Below are 6,731 nucleotides of genomic sequence, written 5' to 3' on the forward strand. Positions count from 1 at the left end.
ATTAGTACTTTTTTCTTCTAATGTCATTATGTAATTCCCTGTACCATGATTACAAAATTCTAGACATAAGTCATAAAATTATGATGAACCTTCCTAGTATAATTAAACCTGCAAAGATTTGACCACACACTGTTCTCATTATATTTAACAAGTAAGTTTCTAATAATAAAATATAAATACCCCATGTTGAATAACACATAGAACAAATGTAGGCTGCTCACAATAAATTGTCCATCGACAATTAATCTATACCAATACTTTAACAGAAGTTTAATTACAGTGAAATTAGTGGGGAAATGACCTAATTCTCCAACAATACCACATCTTGATATCTTATAAGAAACCCAAAGTAGAAATCTATAAAAAGAAAAAAAAAACATCAACAAGAATCTGAAAATTTCTCAATTTCATAACCCCAAACTTCACATCTGTAAGTCACAATAGCAACAATTAAACAATCAAAGAGATCTAAAGCCACATCAATAGAAATACTCTAGTTAGAAGAAATAGTTATACATGAACTTAAGAGAGCTCTCGTGGATTTAAACTTCAAGTTATTGAGGTTTTGTTTAAATTTACTGTTAGAAGAAATAATGATACCAAGAAAACAGTATTCTCTTAGGCTTACATTGTCGAGAGTAAAATTATAAAAAATAAAATTTGGATTTCCTGTATTTACATATGACCTTGATTTCTTAATGTTGATTATTATTTTCTACTTTGTACAAAATAATGTAATTTAAATAAACAACTTTGCAACTCAACTTTAATTTCTAGTGGTAGAGACTCATCAGGATATAAAAGACAATTCAGAGACACACTTGTAAGTTTCACAGGGATATCATTCTTGACAAAACAAGCTCTTTCCAAACTGGTGGATTCTAAATCAACTCTTTCCTTGTTTTTGACCTTCCTTTACCAATCTTAGACTAAAGTACTAAAATTTATTACAAAAATGTTCGCAATTTTCGTTTTAAACATGTACAAATGTAACTACATTTTTGTATGAGGCCAGACACCAGAGTTATACCTAGCCTTACAAACTATGCTCTATTCCAAATTCATTCATGCTACAACAACACTGTCACTGTTTCTCACCTACTTCTATCCATCTTAGTCTAAACTATTAAAATTTATTAGAAAAATGTCAGCCATTTTGATTTTTAGCATGTAACTAGGAGACCAGACACCAGAGTTACCTAGCCTTACAAACTATACTCTTTTCCAAATTGATTCATGCTACAATAACACTGTCACTGTTTTTCACCTATTTCTATCCATCTTAGACTAAACTACTAAAATTTATTAGAAAAATGTCCGCCATTTTGATTTTTAGCATGTAACTAGGAGACCAGACACCAGAGTTACCTAACCTTACAAACTATACTCCTTTCCAAATTGAATCATGCTACAATAACACTGTCACTGTTTTTCAACTATTTCTATCCATCTTAGACTAAACTACTAAAATTTATTAGAAAAATGTCAGCCATTTTGATTTTTAGCATGTAACTAGGAGACCAGACACCAGAGTTACCTAACCTTACAAACTATACTCCTTTCCAAATTCATTCATGCTACAATAACACTGTCACTGTTTTTCACCTATTTCTATCCATCTTAGACTAAACTACTAAAATTTATTAGAAAAATGTCAGCCATTTTGATTTTTAGCATGTAACTAGGAGACCAGACACCAGAGTTACCTAACCTTACAAACTATACTCCTTTCCAAATTGAATCATGCTACAATAACACTGTCACTGTTTTTCAACTATTTCTATCCATCTTAGACTAAACTACTAAAATTTGTTAGAAAAATGTCAGCCATTTTGATTTTTAGCATGTAACTAAGAGACCAGACACCAGAGTTACCTAGCCTTACAAACTATACTCTTTTCCAAATTCATTCATGCTACAATAACACTGTCACTGTTTTTCAAATATTTCTATCCATCTTAGACTAAACTACTAAAATTTGTTAGAAAAATGTCAGCCATTTTGATTTTTAGCATGTAACTAGGAGACCAGACACCAGAGTTACCTAGCCTTACAAACTATACTCCTTTCCAAATTGAATCATGCTACAATAACACTGTCACTGTTTTTCACGTATTTCTATCCATCTTAGACTAAACTACTAAAATTTATTAGAAAAATGTCCGCCATTTTGATTTTTAGCATGTAACTAGGAGACCAGACACCAGAGTTACCTAACCTTACAAACTATACTCCTTTCCAAATTGAATCATGCTACAATAACACTGTCACTGTTTTTCAACTATTTCTATCCATCTTAGACTAAACTACTAAAATTTGATAGAAAAATGTCCGCCATTTTGATTTTTAGCATGTAACTAGGAGACCAGACACCAGAGTGACCTAGCCTTACAAACTATACTCTTTTCGAAATTGATTCATGCTACAATAACACTGTCACTGTTTTTCACCTATTTCTATCCATCTTAGACTAAACTACTAAAATTTGATAGAAAAATGTCCGCCATTTTGATTTTTAGCATGTAACTTGGAGACCAGACACCAGAGTTACCTAGCCTTACAAACTATACTCTTTTCCAAATTGATTCATGCTACAATAACACTGTCACTGTTTTTCACCTATTTCTATCCATCTTAGACTAAACTACTAAAATTTGATAGAAAAATGTCCGCCATTTTGATTTTTAGCATGTAACTAGGAGACCAGACACCAGAGTTACCTAGCCTTACAAACTATACTCTTTTCCAAATTCATTCATGCTACAATAACACTGTCACTGTTTTTCACCTATTTCTATCCATCTTAGACTAAACTACTAAAATTTATTAGAAAAATGTCCGCCATTTTGATTTTTAGCATGTAACTAGGAGACCAGACACCAGAGTTACCTAACCTTACAAACTATACTCCTTTCCAAATTGAATCATGCTACAATAACACTGTCACTGTTTTTCACCTATTTCTATCCATCTTAGACTAAACTACTAAAATTTGTTAGAAAAATGTCAGCCATTTTGATTTTTAGCATGTAACTAGGAGACCAGACACCAGAGTTACCTAGCCTTACAAACTATACTCTTTTCCAAATTGATTCATGCTACAATAACACTGTCACTGTTTTTCACCTATTTCTATCCATCTTAGACTAAACTACTAAAATTTATTAGAAAAATGTCCGCCATTTTGATTTTTAGCATGTAACTAGGAGACCAGACACCAGAGTTACCTAACCTTACAAACTATACTCCTTTCCAAATTGAATCATGCTACAATAACACTGTCACTGTTTTTCAACTATTTCTATTCATCTTAGACTAAACTACTAAAATTTGTTAGAAAAATGTCAGCCATTTTGATTTTTAGCATGTAACTAGGAGACCAGACACCAGAGTTACCTAGCCTTACAAAGTATACTCTTTTCCAAATTCATTCATGCTACAATAACACTGTCAATGTTTTTCACCTATTTCTATCCATCTTAGACTAAACTACTAAAATTTGATAGAAAAATGTCTGCCATTTTGATTTTTAGCATGTAACTAGGAGACCAGACACCAGAGTGACCTAGCCTTACAAACTATACTCTTTTCCAAATTGAATCATGCTACAATAACACTGTCACTGTTTTTCAACTATTTCTTTCCATCTTAGACTAAACTACTAAAATTTGTTAGAAAAATGTCAGCCATTTTGATTTTTAGCATGTAACTAGGAGACCAGACACCAGAGTTACCTAGCCTTACAAACTATACTCTTTTCCAAATTCATTCATGCTACAATAACACTGTCACTGTTTTTACCTATTTCTATCCATCTTAGACTAAACTACTAAAATTTGTTAGAAAAATGTCAGCCATTTTGATTTTTAGCATGTAACTAGGAGACCAGACACCAGAGTTACCTAGCCTTACAAACTATACTCTTTTCCAAATTGATTCATGCTACAATAACACTGTCACTGTTTTTCACCTACTTCTACCCATCTTAGATTAAACTACTAAAATTAATAAGAAAAATGTCCGCCATTTTGATTTTTAGCATGTACATGTAACTGAGACCGGACACCAGAGTTACATGTACCTAGCCTTGCAAACTTTGCTCTTTTCCAAATCTCATTTAACAGAAACATAACTAGCAAAAGAAATCATGATCAAATACTACACCAATACTTTGACCATAAATATTTGCAAGTTTTAGAGTTGAACAATAAATGTATTAATCCTTTGTTAACTTTCTTATCTCTTACAGGTTTGTTACACAGTACATAACAGATGTCCTATTCAAAGAAGCTGTTGTTTTGCTCGTCTCTAAGAGAAAAAAAATAACTTCAGACTCTATGTGTAGTAAAACAGAAATTTAGATCTTAAATCAATTAGTTGTGCACAAGGACATGAGCTCTATTTTGAACATTTTTAATACAATTGAAATGAAGAGTGTGTGTGTGTGTGTGTGTGTGTGTGTGTGTGTGTGTGTGTGTGTGTGTGTGTAAACAACTTAGTCGAAAACTGCAGTCCGATTTCTTTGATACTTGGTGGTCATGTTATATTGGATGTCTAGTAGTGAAATTGTTCAAATGAAAATGATCACATCAAATATATGGGTTTTGGGTCAAAAATGTGATTTTTGTCAAAGAATTTAAACTACAAAACTACTGGGCAGATTGGCCTGAAATTTGGTGGGAAGATTCTCAGGGGTGTGTAAATTAAGATTTGTTCATGACATGATGTTTCCATGTGTAATATGCAAAGTAGGGCTTTTTGGTTAAAAACCTACAATTCCAAAACTACTCAGTAGATTGGGCTGAACTTTTAACAGGGATGTATCTGCCGGTGTATAGATGAAGAAATATTAAGCATATAATGATCTCATCAGTAACATCCAAATTAGGTGTAAACATGTAAATTGGTCAAAAATTTATATCTCAAAAAGTACTTGGTCAGGGAAACTGAAATTTGGTGAGATGGTTCTAGAAGTGTTGTTCTTCAGATTTCCTTTAGAATAGTTTGATACAATTGGCCCTAGCAACCATGACCATGGCCTTAGCAACAACCAAATGGCAGTATATTTTGGTTAAATAAGAACACCATCTGGTAGGCAGTTAGTAAACATTCAAAAAATGTATGCAAATATCCCTAGCAACAGTGGCCCCGCCCATGGCAACAGCCCAATAATCACATATGTGACAAACATAACATGGTTGGATAGGCAACTGGATAGTCATTCAACAAATGAACACCTATTTTTAGAATGGACTAGCATATGGATAAATATTTTAAAAAACTACAGTTGTGCTACATCGCCATTGGCAGTATTTTGGAAAACAATAGTTGTGCTACAATGCCATTTTATATTTCTTTTTTTCTAAATATTTTTTTTCATATCTGAGGTAGTTATGTTTTTCATTGTTCTCCATATGCTCTCTGTTTTTGGTTTCTTCTCATCAGATGTACAGTCATTACATTTTGGAAGAAAAGTTTTATATTGTCTTATTAAATTGATGTCAGTTTGTGCATCCACCAATTCTTGCGAGACTTCATAATTTTTGTGATGTTACAATTTTTTTCTTGAACTTGTTAATAAAAAGGTTAGGGTCGGCAGTGAAAAACTAGGCAGGGTCAGATAACCGGAATCAAACAATTATTTTTTTTATTGCTTTAAGAATTATTCAGAACATGATGATTCCATTATTGATATGCAAATTATGGCTAAAATGTGTCTTTTTGGTAAAATAATCTTTAATTCCAAAAGTAATGAGCTGGAAATTAATTTGAATGGCTCTTGGGGTATATAGATGAAGAAGTGTTAAGCATATGATGATCTCATCAGTGACATGAAAATTAGGTATAAAAATGTGAATTTTGTTTAATCTTGTCTCTTGGCTCTCTTCGTTGGTGTAAACACACATGTGTTTTTGTAATTTGTACTTCAAGCACTTGTTAAATGAGAATGTTAAAAGACACAATCTTTTGTCATTAGAAAAATTTTGGATATTGCAAAGAGATATAGTCATATAACTTAAATCATGGATAATATTAATAAGTAATAAAATGTAAAATGAACAGAAAACCAATGTGGACTTCTATATATCTGACAATTTTACATGTTATACACAGAGTGAAGCTAGCATGTAAGTGGTGAATGATTTCATTTTATTTGATTCAGTTTTATTTTTTGTTGTTGAATGAGACTGATTTTAGGGAGCGATCAGATTTTACGCTGACTGTTTGTTCACCCCACCCCTGCTGACAAATAAAAAAACACTGCCCCCCCCCCCACATCTGTTGACAAGAAATATTCTTGTTCTTTCTTGCAATATATAAAGCTCTTTAGGCAGGAACCCTATGAGAAGTATGATTGTCTGTTCATAGCTGTGCAAAATATTCATGGTTTTAGTAACCAAAAGTTCTAGGATATCTCTTACATTGAGTGAACTATTATCATTATAGATTAATTCAGCTAATTATAAAGTACATTATTAGAAATGAAATTAACATAATTGTAAACCTAGGGGTTTCAGTAAGTTTCAAAGTAGGGAGAGAACTTGAAAAAGTGTCGGGAGAAGTGCATGCTATGCCCATGCGTGCATGCTATACAAGTGGGAGGGGGTGTCCCCCTCCCATGGTAAGATCTTTTGAAAAATGAACACCTTTTGGAGGCCATTTAGAGCACCATTCATAAGTAAAACACAACTTAGTTATATCATAAAAGTATCACTAATTTTAGGGTTTCA

Source organism: Glandiceps talaboti, chromosome 17 (assembly GCF_964340395.1).
Source record: "Glandiceps talaboti chromosome 17, keGlaTala1.1, whole genome shotgun sequence".
Lineage (NCBI taxonomy): Eukaryota > Metazoa > Hemichordata > Enteropneusta > Spengelidae > Glandiceps > Glandiceps talaboti.